Below are 16,859 nucleotides of genomic sequence, written 5' to 3' on the forward strand. Positions count from 1 at the left end.
CCCCTTGTTCATAGTCCCACAGCCTCATGTTGCCTCTTGAACACAGAAGGCGCTCAACTGTCCTATAACTGAGTTGTTCTCTACTTTGACAGCACGTCCTGTGGGTAAAATTTGATACCAGCAGGATAGTTTCAGTAACCAAATAAAAGATTCAATATGATGTCACAAACTAAGAAGATCAGCAGAGAGGGCTAATCTGAAGGCTTAAAAATGTTATCAAAGATCCAAGCTCTTTCCATTTTTTCATTATACCATCTTCAGAGCATCTGCAAGTTCTCTCATGGAGGCAAATGAGCTACTGTGGTTTTAAGAACCACATATAGATAATTTCCAGCTAAAGACAAGTACACTGCTCTTCTTTCATATTCTGTTAGGAAGGAAACTGTTTTCTAGAAACTCCTCAGCAGATTTCCCTTTGGACAGGACTGAGTCCCATGCCCCTGAGCTAGCTGCAAGGGAGGCTGTGGAAGCAGTACCTAACATTTTCAGCCTCTACTGTGCTGGCTCCGCCAGCCAGGGACAAAGGGAAGAAGATGAGTATTTGGATAGACAACTGACGCTGTTAGAGAAATATCAATGCAATGATAAGCTCTGTATAATGAAAGCCCTTCACAGTTCAAATAGATGAATCAGGTTATAACCAGCAATCCTGTTACAATAGGGTGTTGTTTGCACACTAGGAGAGATGAGAACTGGAATCTCCCAGATCTTTAGCCAATAGGTTGTAAATACACTCCTCTTCCTCGGATCCTTAAATATCACAATCTCTTTCACCATCATGACCATCACAAAGAAGGAAAGACAAGCAGGGGGGAAAAAAAAAATCATCAGGCCTTTTGAGCTTCCATACACTTCTCCAAACACACTAAAACATTAAAAAACACTTTTGAGAGATTTAAAGAACAGAAATGGAAATGAAAGTATTTCCAAGTCTCTGCCTCCTTGTCTTATTCTTTGCTTCTCCTAACAGGACAGTCTGCCTTGTACCACCACCATTACCACTACCCCCAGCATTATCTGTTTCTAATCCTGGAATCAGCTTAGACATCCACTAATGGAGAACCACTTAAAAACCAGTACAATGAAGAACAATGCAGTTGCCAAAATAGAGGTGGATCTGAATAGGCTACTACGGGAAGCTGTCCAAGCTAAACTGTTAAGGGAGAAAGATACAGAGCTGATCTATAGTGCATACTCACTTGAGCTTTAAAAGAGGGGCAGTGGTGGGATTCATATAAATGTGATGCAAGTGTATTTTATTGGTAGAGAAATTTCCAGAAGGATGTCTTAGGAATTGTGGGTGGTAATTACTTCTGGGGAAACGGCAGAGAGAAAGCAAGGGAGCAGATAACACAAATCTTGGGATGGCGTCACCTCCTAGGAGAGGAGATTTGTGAAACAGTGATATGAAATCAGGGAGAAGGTCAGAGGGTTAAGCCTGAATTTTTGCCCTGGGTTTTAGGTACAGGGGTGTCTCATGTTACTTTTTAAAATGGCATATCTCTGTGTGCAATATTTTACAATTTACAAACATTTAAAAATAAGCACTGCAGGACAAGTAGTGTTAGTCACTCAGTCGTGTCTGACTCTTTGTGACCCCATGGATTGTAGCCCACCAGACTCCTCTGTCCATGGGATTCTCCAGACAAGAATACTGGAGTGGCCTGCCATTTCCTTCTCCATAGAACAAATTACACAGTAAAAAAAAAAAAAAAAAAAAAAAACAAAACCCAGGTGTGAATGTTTAAGGCTTCCCAGGTGAGGCTAGTGGTAAAGAATCTGCCTGCCAATGCAGAAGACATAAGAGACACAGGTTCCATCCCTGGGTCAGAAAGATCCCCTGGAGGAGGGCATGGCCATTCACTCTAGCACTCTTGCCTGGAGAATCCCATGGACAGAGGAGCCTGGTGGGCTACAGTCCAGGAGGTCACACAGAGTCAGACACCACTGAAGCGACTTAGCACGCACTCACCCTTGAATAGGTACCTTGAATATGTTTATGTGATGAATACCAACCTCTTTTAATCCTATCATTTTATCTCTGAATCTACACTTAACTATTTGGGTATTATCTTAAAATCTAAATTTGAGGCCCCACTTAAATTGTGACCTGGATTTAAAGGCCCTCAGGAGACCCCCTTCAACCGGGCCTGAGTTAATCTCCCTGGGGCATTATCCTCGGTGGCTCACATCCAGGAATTTGAAGGATAAAGCCCCATATTTCCCCCAGGCTACAGGTGGCTGCAAACAACTTAACTGTGTACTTTGGGTAATCCAACTGGACTCCTCAGTGGCTGGAGGAGGGGAACAGAGAGGAGGAAGAGCCTGGGTGGGAGTGGGCCAGCTAGGCTTGCGAGGGCTTCTGAAGAGCCCATCCACCAGCAGCAGCAGGCAAGGAGAGACCCACTCCTACGCCCCTTTGGAGCAGCCTCGCACAGACAGCAGCTACAGTTGTTTCACAAGCTGTGCTCCAGCAGTTCGGGTGGCCATTTCCCCCTTTCACTCCAACGGAAACCCTGCGTGTCAATCTCTGTCAACCACTGTGCTCACAATGCTATGAGACTATTAAAATGCTCTGTTGTTAGAATAGCTAGCCCTCCAGTTTCTTTTTTTTAGTAACAGAAATTTAATTTTCAAGATTCAAAGGATTAAGCAATGACTGCAAACTTCTCCAACTCTCCATACCCCTCACCCCCCAACCAAAGCTGTTTTAGCTTCTAAAGATTGGGCGTCATTACCAACAATAAGACCACAGTTGGGAACTTCCCTGTGGTCCAGTGGCTAAGATTCTGGGCTCCCAATGCAGAGGGCCCAGGTTCGATCTCTGTTCACGGAACTAGATTCCACAGGCTGCGACTCAAGAGTTTACAAACCCCAACTAAAAAATCCTGCATGCTGCAACTAAGACCCAGCACAGCCAAGTAAAATAAATAAAAGACTACTTTTGTGACATTCCAGGCAAATATCTAATTCAGAACTAACTGGGGGAAAATGATCTGAATTAATAAATGTGTTCAACATATGTTAATGTCCAAGAAATGAAAGAAAGTTTGTATTTATTTGCAGCGATAGCCCCACGGTTTTCTAGGACATAGATGCAAGAGCACAGCCACAAACTGAACATAGATTTCCCATGAGATTCAGCAGCTCTCAGAAGCAGAGCTCAGGTGAAACGGAACCGTCCCTGCTCCCCACCCACCGCCGTGGGGTGGCCGAGGGCGGCCAGAACAGCCCTGGTGCTTCAGGCCACAGCGCCTCCCCTCCGCTGCTTCCTCCCCCAACCACAGGCACCACACCACACACCCTCACGCAGTCACTTTCCTGCTGTCTCAAGTTTCAAGGGGCGATGTCCACTTGTCAACAGACCGAATGTTAAAAGACAAAGTCAGATGCCAACTCAGTAAGCTCAGACCCAGGATCACTTTCAGAATGACAGGGAAGGAGCAGGACTGGCTCTTTTCCAGCCAGTGGCCGGCACACTCATGCCTAGATGTTTGTTCACCTCCTAAATCACACACATTGGACTTACATTTTTAAAGAACCAAGCAGTAAAGAGTTCGGTGGTTCATAAGGAGTTGCGGCAGTTTAAGGATGTAGAAATCCACTGAGAAATTATGAAAGGTGCAGGGCAAGCAAAAAAAAAAAACAACTATTAAAAGCCCCCAAACAACTTGTATCTCTCTTTCAAGCACCCACACAGCTCTACCGTACATCCTGACACAGCCTGGCTGAAACAGGAGCGCAGGGAAGAGACTTACCAAACACCACACGACACACCAGGGAGCAGAGACCTGGGTCGGCGGCCAGCTCACCCTCCTGCTCGGGAGGCATCTGAGCCTGGAAGGCAGGCAGGCTGGATACTGCAACAGTTCCTACCGTATGACTCACCCTGGACTTTGGAGATACTGCTCACATATCTCTGGGTATTCCCATGTTTGCCTCAGAGAAACTCCACGCCCTGCACCGTAACCAATACTACTGCCAGCCGTAATACACTGTATTCAGCCCACTGCTGACAAATGGGCACTTTGTGCTGCCAGGAGAAAAGATACAGTTCTGTATTTTCAGAGAGAGGCAGACTAGAACAGAGGCCTGTTATCACACCACTCTGGGGGTGCGAGAGGGATTTAGGGGGACGTTCGGCCTGGCACTCCCGGTTTACAGACTAGGAAACGGGCTCAATTCAACCAACTTCAGTTGGGCAGAGCCAACACACACCGGCGATCTGAACACAGGAAACCCCGACAAGAACGGAGGCAGGGTGAGCAGCAAGTGGTCAGAGCGCAGAGGGAAGGGCAGTGAGCGGAGCCGGGAGAGCCTTCCTTCTGTTGCTTCATTCATGAGACAGACGCTCGCCGGTGCCTTGGCGTGTCAGGCGCAGCGAGGCGTGCTGCAGTTGCAGAGGGGCTCCCCTACCCCTGAGCTAGAGACAAGGCCAACAACGGCAGTTGCTGATGAGCCATGGGAGGTTGTACATGGTGCTATAAGGCAGCATATGGGAGGGGCAGCCCAGAGGGAGACAGGTGGGGGAGGGCAGGAGAGGCGACAAGGCTGGTATAAGGCAGGAAGAAAGAGATTTGTCAGTCAAAAGGTGCTTCAGGTGGTGCGTTCTGAATCAGCCAGCCAGACAGCCCGTGAAGATGTGAAGGGTAGTGCGCGGCAAAGGTGGCAGGAGAGGAACTGGGTCAACAGACTGGGATCAGACATTGAGGATTCCAGCTAAATCATGCTAAGGTGTTTGGATTTCATCTGAGAGGACAGGTGGCCGGAGTTAAAGGGATGAGGGTAATGAGCTCTCTGTTTCAGACAAGTCATTCTGAAAAAGCAGATGAGAAAATGCATCCCAGTGGCAGGGATTGAAGCCTGCAGTAGTGACCCAAGGCAAGAGCTGGTAGCAGCGGGGTGAAGGGGTGGTGCCGGGGAGAACAGAACAGTGTCTGGGGAATACACAGGCTGCTGCTGCTGCTGCTAAGTCGCTTCAGTCGTGTCCGACTCTGTGCGATCCCAGAGATGGCAGCCTACCATTCTGTCCCTGGGATTTTCCAGGCGAGAACACTGGAGTGGGTTGCCATTTCCTTCTGCAAGGCATGAGAGTGAAAAGTGAAAGTGAAGTCGCTCAGTCGTGTCCGACTCTTTGCGACCCCATGGACTGCAGCCCACCAGGCTCCTCCGTCCATGGGATTTTCCAGGCAAGAATACTGGAGTGGGTGCCATTGCTTTCTCCGGGAGAATACAGAAGAGGCAGCGTCAAAAGGACGTGATACCCATCAGATGTGGGGGTGAACAGGGGAGTCAAGGAAAACCCCACTTGTTTCTTTCTGGTGGGCAACACATCATTCATGAGATAGGCAACTGAGGACAGGCAGGAGGAGGCAGAGCTCTGCAGGGAATTCAGCATCAGACAAGACGAACTCGAGGTGCCTGCGAACATTTCAGCACAGGCATACAGAGGGATGCTCAAAGAGATAGGGGCTGAAGACAGAAAATGAGAGCCTGTGGGTGACACTGCCTTGGGGCAGCCCACTCACTCAGAGGATGTGCCTGGATTTAGGGTCAGGCAGACCTGGTCAAAACCCCACTCTGCCACTGAGTAGCTGACCCCCAGCAAGTAAATTAATTCTTCTGAGGCTGTAGTCTCATTTGAGGAAATTCCTCCTAGAATGTAATAAGAGCAGCAAAGAATCTGATGTCAGGTCAGACACAAATATTAAATATTTCTCTCTTGCCCTTCTTTAATCATGAATGGCTTTTGCTAATAACAAGTTGAGTACTAATCTCTGCCACAGATTACAAATTGCCCTGTTGTCAGCCACTTGTCTTCGAATCCTTTTGACCTTCCTTGTATGAAGAGATTCTCAAATATCTGAACTGCTAGCTCAGGTCAGAATCAGTCTAAGAGACCAAGGGTGTCCTGCCCTTGACATTAAATAACTAATGCAAAGATCTCAAAATGGTTATATGGTTTATGTGGTACTGATTTAATTCTGTCTCGGGGGCGTGATGGGATGGGGGCAGAAAAGGGCACTGGGTGTTTGCAGAAGACAGGAAACTGTGTCAGTCTAATAAAGCCTCGTGAAAATAACAGGACTTTTATTTTTTTCGGAAAATTATACTGTAATATTAAAGAGGAAGAGTGTCCCCTGAAGTTGAAGAAAGTGAAAGTGAAGTCACTCAGTTGTGTCTGACTCTTTGGGACCCCATGGACTGTAGCCAACCAGGCTCCTCCCTCCATGGGATTCTCCAGGCAAGAGTACTGGAGTGGGTTGCCATTTCCTTCTCCAGGGGATCTTCCCGACCCAGGGATTGAACCCGGGTCTCCTGCATTCCAGACAGATGCTTTAACCTCTGAGCCACCAGGGAAGTCCATATGAAGTTAGCATTTACATAGCCTCTATCCTCTCCTTCAATTCAAATAAATGTCTTAAATGTTAAATAATGAACTCTAGCCAATGGGTCTTGTCTTAAACCTAACGTTAAGTCAATAGTATACTGTGTATGTAAGAAATACATAGTTTCTTCGTAAGGTTCATTTTGCTTTTTCTATTTATAACTCTTACAATGGACACTTAAAAACTACAGTAAAATTGAAAACTCACATTTGACCGCTAAGGCACACAGAATTCAATTTTACATAGCCAAGCCTGTTCATTATTCCTCCTGGTTTTGCCTTCAAATCTGGGCGCTAATTTGTTTTACCCAGTTTTTATTGGCTGTCTTCCTAGCCTGAAAACCTAGCCTTGGTCCCTGGATATTTTATTGCATTTCCAACTTACTTGCTACAGTCTTACTTGACCCTGTTTCCTGATCCCTCCCTAGCTTCATATATTCCCATTCTTTCATCCACAGCCTAGCTTAACATATCTATTTCATGTTCTCTGTCTCAAAATAGCACCAAAAAATTCACAAAAGTTTCTAATATAAATTTGTTTTACAACCGCCTCAAAGCTCTCTTGTTGTTTGGCGTATTTAATTAGTCTGATTAAAGACAGAGAACGATCTAGTTCAGAGCTATGGTCTTTGGGACTTGATTCCTTCCCAGCTGCCTTCAACTTGGCCACAGGTGGTCCAGCTCAAGCATGATCAGTTTCAGAGAGCACTTTGGTCCCTCTGTGCTGAAGGAGAACACGTATCCTCTCCCCAGGATGCCTAACTCTAACCCGAGGTTCTCACGGACTGTCCAGATGTCTCCCTTTACGCTCACACAACACACCTGGCCCACCCACGTTAGCCAATATCTGAGATTCTCACTCCTCAGTGACTTACAGATCCCCTCAAAGATGCCCCCTAGTTCTTCCCTGCCTTGAATGGACTTGAATTTCCCAGACTTGAATAAACTCAACTAATTTTCTATGTGTAAGAAGATACTCTCCTATCTTGCTGCCACCAGGAGACACAATGAAGGCAGAGAGACAACGGCAGATAGCGTCAGCCGGAATGGGATCTGCCGCTAAAACCAGCACGGCCCCATGCTGCACACATCTGACTGAGAGACTGTGTGCTCAGTCGTGTCTGACTCTCTATGAGCCCATGGACTGTAGCCTGTTAGGCTCCTCTGTCCATGGGATTCTCCAGGCAAGAATACTGGAATGGGCTGCCATTTCCTTCTCCAGGGGAGAAGCCTATGGGATGTACTTCTTTCCATTTAAACGTTACTCTGGGGCTTCCCCGGTGGCTCAGTGGCAAAGAATCTGCTTGCCAATGGAAGAGACACAGGTTTGATCCCTCATCTGGGAGGGGCCCACCTGCTGCAGAACAACTAAGCCCATGTGCCCCACCTGTTGAGCCCTACAGCCCAGGGGCCACAACTGCGGAGCCCAAAGGCTGAAGCTCGTGGGCCCTAACTCTGTGCTCCACAACAGAGGTCACCGCAATGGAAAGCCTGTGCACCGCGACTAGCGTAGCCCCTGCTCACCACAGCTGAAGAAAAGCTCGCACAGCAGTGAAGACCTAGTACAGCCAAAATACATAAATAAATAATTTTAAAAATACTTTGAAACACACACACATCTAACTACTACACGGTGATTCACATTAGAGGTGTTTGAAGAGCATCGCATCAGCACGACACTTCACCCAAACTGCCCTGTGGCATCCACTAACGGAGCAGGTCAGATCCAAGAAACACTTTACCGTAATCTCGAGCATGATTTTTCTCATCATCACATTCTGCTCCAGGGCTGCCTGACTCTTTTCTGAACCCTGACTTTCACCCGGTTCTGGGACCTTGTGTGACCCAAAGCTTTCTCCTTGCAAATTCAGGATTACCTACTTGCTTTGCTAAGCCATTCTATATACTCATCTCCCTCTAAAAACCTAAGATACCTTTTTAATTCTTCTCTTCCTCATGAAAGATCTCATTTCATTCCTTCAAGCAGAGACTCTGGAGACTCAGGTTTTGAGTAAACAAGGAGAGTTAGCTGCTTACTTGCTGCATCAGAACCAACTGGGGCAGGAAAGCCTTTTGAAAAGAAAAGATTTTCCTGATAAACAGGCACAACCCTCTAGAAGGACATTTTGTTCCCATCGATCCTTATTTAAAAGACATATGTCCTTTGACCCAACAATTTTGCTTTAAAAAATTTATCCATATATGGTTACCAAAAAAAAGATGTACAAAAATACTCAGTACAGTATTAACAAGTCAAAAGAAACATGGAAAAAAGCACTCTAGAAGGAACTTAAATTGTATTATCAATAGGAGACTAGTTAAATAAATGACAGATATGGAGGTTGTGTGCAGAGAACTTTTCTGTAAAGATACATAGGAGACGTAATAACACCTATCTCTAGGGATAAAGATGAGACATTGGAAAGAGATTCCATTTTCTAGCATCTGCCTTTTAGTGCCACGGATTTTTCCCCCTATGAACTTGCATTTTTTTGTGTGGACTGTAAATAGGAAAGCAAAGTGCACCTTCATAATTTTCACTTATGTGGATGATCTGCAAGACACTTCATTTAACAATGTCATTCAATCTTTGTAAACAGGAAACAGAACGAGGAACAAACAGAAACTCTACATGTTAAAATGTGTTTGCTCCAGCAGGTAATGATCTCATCATTACACATTAGAAACCCTTGTCTCAGAGTCTGAGAAGATCAGGCTTCTTTTCTCTAAAGTAGCTGCTGAATGTGCTACAAACTCTTCCACAATCTAGGTGGCTCAATTTAATCACCTCCCTTGTGCTAATAAATGTGTTCTGACACTTAAACTTAGGTTTATTCTGGAAATTGAGGGGAGATTGGGAGGAGCCCGCAACTTTTGTCAAAACCTCGAAAAAGGAGAAAAACCCTTCAACTTAAAAAAAAGACTGATGCTCAAGCTCCATATAGGACTTACTGAATCTTTGGGCCTGGTAGTCCAATTCCTGTATCTTTTAACCAGTTCTCCAGGTAATTTCTACATGGCTGGTCCCATGTCATGCACTGCAGAAATAACCGTGTTTAGCAAACTCTATGTCTTATCTGAACAAAAGCACACACCATAGAGTAGAAAATTCTGTAAACAAAGGTGTTCACTACTGCACCACTCCAAGATTTTAAAATTATTATATTTTTGAAACACTGATACAGAGTTTGGAGCTGACGCTGGCTGCAAGCAGAACCACTGGGCACTGCCATCAAAGCTTCTGGCTCATTTATTTTCTCAGATTGTGGCTGCAATCACCTGACCGCATGGCCTCCTTTCTCCTACCCACTCCCACCCTAGTCTCATGTCTGAATATAGTCTGACAACTACTGAGCTCATCTGGTATTCCCTGAACATCTGACTATAAGGTCACCTGTGTGTGCTGTGCTTAGTCGCTCACTCGTGTCCGACTCTTTGGGAACTTATGGACTATATCCCACCAGGCTCCTCTGTCCATGGGAACTGGGGCCCCTTCTATCCTTGTCCCACCCCAGACTGAGTGAATCAGAATCTCTAATAGAGTTTCTGGGTGTTAAACCAGTGACCCAGGTTACTCTAACAAACAGGGAAGTCTGGAAAACACCAATTCAGGTCACACTCGTTTTAAGATAAGGAAGTCAAGATCTAAGCTGTTAAATAGCTTTTCCAAGGACTCGCCAGCTGATCACCGACAGCTGGGACACCCGAAACCTGGTGAGCTAATTCTCACCTCTTACACCTTGATTACTTGTTATTCTGTTTACCATGAGTATCCATGAAGTTTCTGATTCACCATGATGAGGCCCCACGTAAGTGACTAATGAAGTCTGAAGGCAGAGGGCATGTCACGACATGCCACTCGTTTAAAGAATAACATCACTGTAACGCTGTCCAACATCTAAGCTACCTGCACCTAAAGTTCTTTCACTTTCAGTATCAGGATGAGAGAGAGAGAGAGAGAGAGAGAGAGAGAGAGAGAGAGAGAGAGAGAGAGAGAGAGAGAGAGAGAGAGAGAGAGTGTGTGTGTGTGTGTGTGTGTGTGTGTGTGTGTGTGTGTCAGGATGAGAGAGAGAGTGTGTGTGTGTGTGTGTGTGTGTGTGCGCGCGCGCGCGCGCGCGCCCAGTCATGTCCAACTCTTTGCGACTCCATGGACTGTAGCCCACCAGGCTCCTCTGTCCATGGGATTTTCCAGGCAAGAATCCTGGAGTGGGTTGCCATTTCCTTCTCCAGGGGACCTTCCCCACCCAGGGATCAAATCTAGTCTCCTGCATCTCCTGCACTGGCAGGCAGGGTCTTTACCACTAGCACCACCTGGGAATTCCATCAGGATGAGGAGGCACACCAAGTGGAACATGTGATGGGAAAAGACATACAGTTCCGCACATTTATAACCAGGTGGGGAAGATCAAAGTCCTCTGATCTCACTATTTCTTGCTCAGATGTTAGAACCTTTACCCAAAGAAGTCTAATAACCACACACTTTCATTACAGCAACAGCCCACGCCTTGCTGTTGGGAGACAGAAGCGGACCGCTCCCACTGAGATTCCACAACCTTGCCCTGAAACCAGTATCTCTTAACCCATCGATGAGAAAAACTGATGGGAGACAAAACCCTCAGCTTGGAAAGCACACAGCAAGCTTTAATTCGGGGAGGGTTCCCTGGAGTTATAATTGCCTCTAATTGGCCCTCCCACACGGTCTCACAATTTACAGCTGTAATCAGTTCCACAAAGAATGTGTTAAATTTCTTTTCTACCTTTGAAATCAGAATCATTTCCGGTTAGGTTCTTACAACATTACAGTTTGGTTTTTTTAATACTAAGATACAGAAAAGGATGAATGAGTGAATAAAAAGCAAAGATGCAGACAGATCTTTTGGAAATCATCACGGAACCCTCCGACTTAATGATAACCCAAAGGGATTCAAATTTGTAACAGAGACTGATGCCAATTCGGGAAACCTTTCCGTTCCAGGGCACACGATCCAAAAAAACACATTCATCTGGTCAGACATTTTCCATACTCTGATTTTTATCTTTCTTGGCATGCTCCACTCTCCTTTAATAAAGTCACAACCCGTTGTTGCCATGGAACCCAATCAGACTTGGAGCCTGTTACTATGACTTCCCTGCAGGTCTAAAAAAAGACCAAGTGACCAAAAAGAACAGCCCTTTCTTTAAAAAATAATAATAATAATTTATAAGGCAAAAAGACTCCAAAAAAGACCCAACCCTTCTACATCCACTGAAATTTAAGCTCTTGTGCTGGCTAATTTGAACGCTGGAGCCAAAGCTAGCCAATGTTTTATAAAAATTTGTCAGCTGAGACATTCCCAAAAGATGGTTTTATAAATAAGTACCTGGCAAAGAGGATAAAAACGTTCTTAGGATTTCTTCCTTTTTTTCCCCCCTTCCAGGCAGTCTTTCTGAAATCTGAGTAGCTGTTTAGCAAACATGTGTCAATCAGCAGCTACCAAATTGCAATATTCATTTCCACCAATACTTAATTTTTGCCAAGAGCTCAAGATCTCTCTGTAAAGAAAAGATAAGTGAAACAGTACAATCCACCTTGTGTTCTCTCATCTCTGGAGCTGGACCAAAGCTGTAGGAAAAAATACCTGAGACAGACAGCAGAGCTACTTATGGAGCTACTTAAGAAAAGAGAATGAACATGTGTTGAGCGCCTACCGTGAGCTGTGCACTTCGAGGTCATCGTGAGAACCCAGCAACAGAAGCATTTCCCTCTCTCTGTTTTGCAGCTAAGAGACCAAGACTCAGAGAGCTTAAAACAGTTTGCTCCAAGCTGCCATGCTAGAATGGTGTCTGGCGCCCAAAGCCAAAGCTATTCATTTGTTCAGCCAACATGAATTTCTGGCCTCACAGGTGCTTTTGCATTTTGTAATGTTTCTTATTCCTTACAATAGAGGACAGTAGAGACTGAAGCTTCTAAAGCCTGTCTGTAAAGAGGGCATGGCATCCATCTTTAGAGGCACAAGGGGCCAGTTCTGGCTGTCCCTGCTTATCACAACCACATCTGAACAGCAGCAGCTAACTCTTGGGAGAATCATGAGTAGATGCCCTGGCCTCTTACCTGAGGTGACAGGGGGCCAGACACTCACTACATCCCTCAAAAGGATGCCCGCTGACAAGGCCTTCCAACTCTGCACCCTGCAGAATAGAGAGGACCAGGAAGCTCTTGGTACCCATTTTGGTGCAATTTCAGTGGCGAAGTAAAAGCCAAGTCAGGAAAACTCAACGACAATTATTCTATTCAATCCCGGTTGTGGATATCCAGCTTCAAGAAATGACTAGGAAGGAGGAATGTGGTAAAGCATAGAAGTTAATTTCAAAGTTATACTATTACTCATACCAGCCTTTCGGCTAGATACTTTGTCTGTTTCCCTGTATAACGAAATACAACTGCTTTCATTAAAAGAAATTTCAAAAACCCAAACAAAACCACAATGAGATAGCACTTCGCACCCATTAGGACGGTCACAATCAAAAGGCATAAAATAACAAGTGTTAGCAGCAACACGGAGAATCAGAACCTTCATAACCTGCTGGTGGGAGCAAAAAAATGGTAGATGCTGTAGAAAACCCTCAGTTCAGTTCAGTTCAGTCCAGTCGCTCAGTCGTGTCCGACTCTTTGCGACCCCATGAATCGCAGCACACCAGGCCTCCCTGTCCATCATCAACTCCTGGAGTTCACTCAGATTCCCATCCATCGAGTCAGTGATGCCATCCAGCCACCTCAGCCTCTGTCATCCCCTTCTTCTCCTGCCCCCAATCCCTCCCAGCATCAGAGTCTTTTCCAATGAGTTAACTCTTCACATGAGGTGGCCAAAGTACTGGAGTTTCAGCTTTAGCATCATTCCTTCCAAAGAAATCCCAGGGTTGATCTCCTTCAGAATGGACTGGTTGGATCTCCTTGCAGTCCAAGGGACTCTCAAGAGTCTTCTCTAACACCACAGTTCAAAAGCATCAATTCTTCGGCACTCACCTTCTTCACAGTCCAACTCTCACATCCATACGTGACTACTGGAGAAACCATAGCCTTGACTAGACGGACCTTAGTCGGCAAAGTAATGTCTCTGCTTTTCAACATACTATCTAGGTTGGTCATAACTTCTTCCAAGGAGTAAGCGTCTTTTAATTCATGGCTGCAGTCACCATCTGCAGTGATTTTGGAGCCCTAGATTTTGGAGCCCTGAAAAATAAAGTCTGACCCTGTTTCCACTGTTTCCCCATCTATTTCCCATGAAGTGATGGGACCAGATGCCATGATCTTCGTTTTCTGAATGTTGAGCTTTAAGCCAACTTTTTCACTCTCCTCTTTCACTTTCATCAAGAGGCTTTTTAGTTCCTCCTCACTTTCTGCCACAAGGGTGGTGTCATCTGCATATCTGAGGTTATTGATATTTCTCCCGGCAATCTGGATTCCAGCTTGTGTTTCTTCCAGTCCAGCGTTCCTCATGATGTACTCTGCATAGAAGTTAAATAAGCAGGGTGACAATATACAGCCTTGACGTACTCCTTTACCTATTTGGAAGCAGTCAATGGAACAAGGTTTATGACATTGTACAGGAGACAGGGATCAAGACCATCCCCATGGAAAAGAAATGCAAAAAAGCAAAATGGCTGTCTGGGGAGGCCTTACAAATAGCTGTGAAAAGAAGAGAAGCAAAAAGCAAAGGAGAAAAGGAAAGATATAAGCACCTGAATGCAGAGTTCCAAAGAACAGCAAGAAGAGATAGGAAAGCCTTCTTCAGTGATCAATGCAAAGAAATAGAGGGAAAGAACAGAATGGAAAAGAAGAGAGATCTCCTCAAGAAAATCAGAGATACCAAGGGAACATTTCATGCAAAGATGGGCTCGATAAAGGACAGAAATGATATGGACCTAACAGAAGCAGAAGATATTAAGAAGAGGTGGCAAGAATACACAGAAGAACTGTACAAAAAAGATCTTCACAACCCAGATAATCACGATGGTGTGATCACTTATCTAGAGCCAGACATCTTGGAATGTGAAGTCAAGTGGGCCTTAGAAAGCATCACTGTGAACAAAGCTAGTGGAGGTGATGGAATTCCAGCTGAGCTATTTCAAATCCTGACAGATGCTGCTGTGAAAGTGCTGCACTCAATATGCCAGCAAATTTGGAAAACTCAGCAGTGGCCACAGGACTGGAAAAGGTCAGTTTTCATTCCAATCCCAAAGAAAGGCAATGCCAAAGAATGCTCAAACTACTGCACAATTGCATTCATATCACACGCTAGTAGAGTAATGCTCAAAATTCTCCAAGCCAGGCTTCAGCAATACATGAACCGTGAACTTCCTGATGTTCAAACTGGTTTTAGAAAAGGCAGAGGAACCAGAGATCAAATTGCCAACATCCGCTGGATCATGGAAAAAGCAAGAGAGTTCCAGAAAAACATCTATTTCTGCTTTATTGACTATGACAAAGCCTTTGACTGTGTGGATCACAATAAACTGTGGAAAATTCTGAGAGAGATGGGAATACCAGACCACCTGACTTGCCTCTTGAGAAATCTGTATGCAGGTCAGGAAGCAACAGTTAGAAAACACTCTAGCAGTTCCTCAGAAGGTTAAATATAGAATTACCAGGGGCTTCTCCAGTGGTGCAGTGGCTAGGACTCGGTGCTCTTAGAGCAGAGGGCTGAGTTTCAACCCCTGATCAGGGAATTAGATCCCACATGCCACAACTAAGCCCTGGCGCAGCCAAATAAATATTTTTTAAAAGAATTAGCATATAACCCAGCAATTCTACTCTTAGGTGTATATCCAAGAGGAACAAAAACTTATGCCTACACAAAAACTCATACACAAATGTGTATAGCAGCTTTAATTATAACAGCCCCCAAATGGAAAGTCCCAAATGTCCATCAGCTGACGAATGGATGATAAATGGTGTACATCCATGCAATGAACCACTATTTGGCAAAAGAAGTTAGGTACTGACACGTTACACCATGGAAGAACCCTGACAACAGTATGCTGATTGAAAGAAGCCAGAGATAAAGACTGCATGACAGAAACTCCACCCATCTACAGAAAATGTCCAAAATAGGGCAAATCCAGAGACAAAAAAGTGAATTAGTGGCTGCCTTGGCCTCGAGTTGGGGAAGGGAGGAAATGGAGAATGACTGCTAATGGATACGGAGCTTCCTTCCATTCTGGAATCGATTGCTGTGGTGGTGGTTTCACAACTGTGCGTATACAAAAATCATTAAACTGTACACTTACAAACGGGTGAATAGTATGTTAATTATATTTCAATAAAGCTTTTTTTTTTTTTTTAAGGAAAAACCAACACAACTCTTTTTTGTTTTTTTGTTGTCCTATTAAATGAAAATTACCCAACTGACAAGACCACCCGACCTGGGACATGTGACTTTGTCTCTGCGGTCTCTGTGTTTTTAAGGAAACATGGCTCAAGCCGGAACCTGGAATTCTCTTCTGCTGCCCCATGAACAAAGGAATCTTGTGACTTTTTATTTGAGGGGGAAAAACCATGTAGATGAACCTCTCAGCCAGTGTTCAAACAAGGGAGTCAGACCCCATCTGCCAGACAGGCCAGGATCTATCCCATTCTCGCTGACTCTCTTTAAGTCCCCTCCTTCGGTTCTTTCCTTCACCCCAGCCATGAGCCTTAACTGGTTCCTGAACACCTGCCATGCACAAAGTTTGATGCCAGGCAGTTTTCATCACAGCTGTTCTCAATCCCCAGTACAGAGGTATGCTCTACTCTACAGGTGCGTGACAGGCTCAGGAAGATTATGCAAGGTGATGAGGGGTGCATGGCCGCAGACTGGCAGAGATGAGACTGGAACTTGAAACCAAACTCTGAGCTGCTTTTCTTATTTCTACGCCTGAGTTTTTCAAACTGGGTCCACAGGCATATTCTGGGGTTCCATGATTTTGCTATAAACAATTTAAAAGAATGTATTTAGACAGTGAAAAATATTAAAATTTGGAGGATCACAGAGACAACCATCTGCTAAACAAGTTAACTGGAAACTCTGGGGTTTCAAGGCTTTTTCCACTTCTGCTCATGTGAGGCCAGGTATCTGTACTCCTCTAGTTGCCACGGGTGGACAGGAAACGTGTCAGCTGTCTGTCTTGGTGTGCTGGGGCTGCCATAACAAGGGACCACAAAATGAGTAGCTTAAAACAACAGAAATGTATTGTCTCGCAGCACTGGAGGCCTGAAACCTGAGTGCTGGCAAGGCCATGCTCCTTCTGAAGGTGCTGGGGAAGGGCCTCTCCAGGCCTCTCTCCCAGCTTCTGGTCGCCCCAGGCAGTCGTTGACTTGTAATTTCATCCAGTAATCCTGTCTTCACATCATCTTTTCTCTGTGCATGTCTGTCTCCCACTCCCCCATTTTATAAGAACACCAGTCACGGTGGATTAAGGCCCATCCTAATGACTTCCCTTCAACATGTGTGGA

At 45.1% G+C, this 16,859-nt stretch overlaps 1 protein-coding gene across 2 annotated transcripts in view; it reads right to left on the reverse strand.

The window, feature by feature from the left end:
• TMCC3 (transmembrane and coiled-coil domain family 3) overlaps window positions 1-16,859 on the reverse strand; it is a 70,577-nt gene that overhangs the window by 34,191 nt on the left and 19,527 nt on the right. Inside the window, exon 1 of one of the 2 annotated variants that reach the window (XM_052640055.1) lies at window positions 3,759-3,816. The exons of the other annotated variant lie outside the window; for it this stretch is intronic. The gene's annotated coding sequence lies outside the window, so the exon portion shown is untranslated. Of the gene's footprint in view, window positions 1-3,758; window positions 3,817-16,859 lie in introns of those variants that run through there. 2 annotated transcript variants of the gene reach the window in all.

The sequence above is a fragment of the Budorcas taxicolor genome, chromosome 5 (genome assembly GCF_023091745.1).
Source record: "Budorcas taxicolor isolate Tak-1 chromosome 5, Takin1.1, whole genome shotgun sequence".
Lineage (NCBI taxonomy): Eukaryota > Metazoa > Chordata > Mammalia > Artiodactyla > Bovidae > Budorcas > Budorcas taxicolor.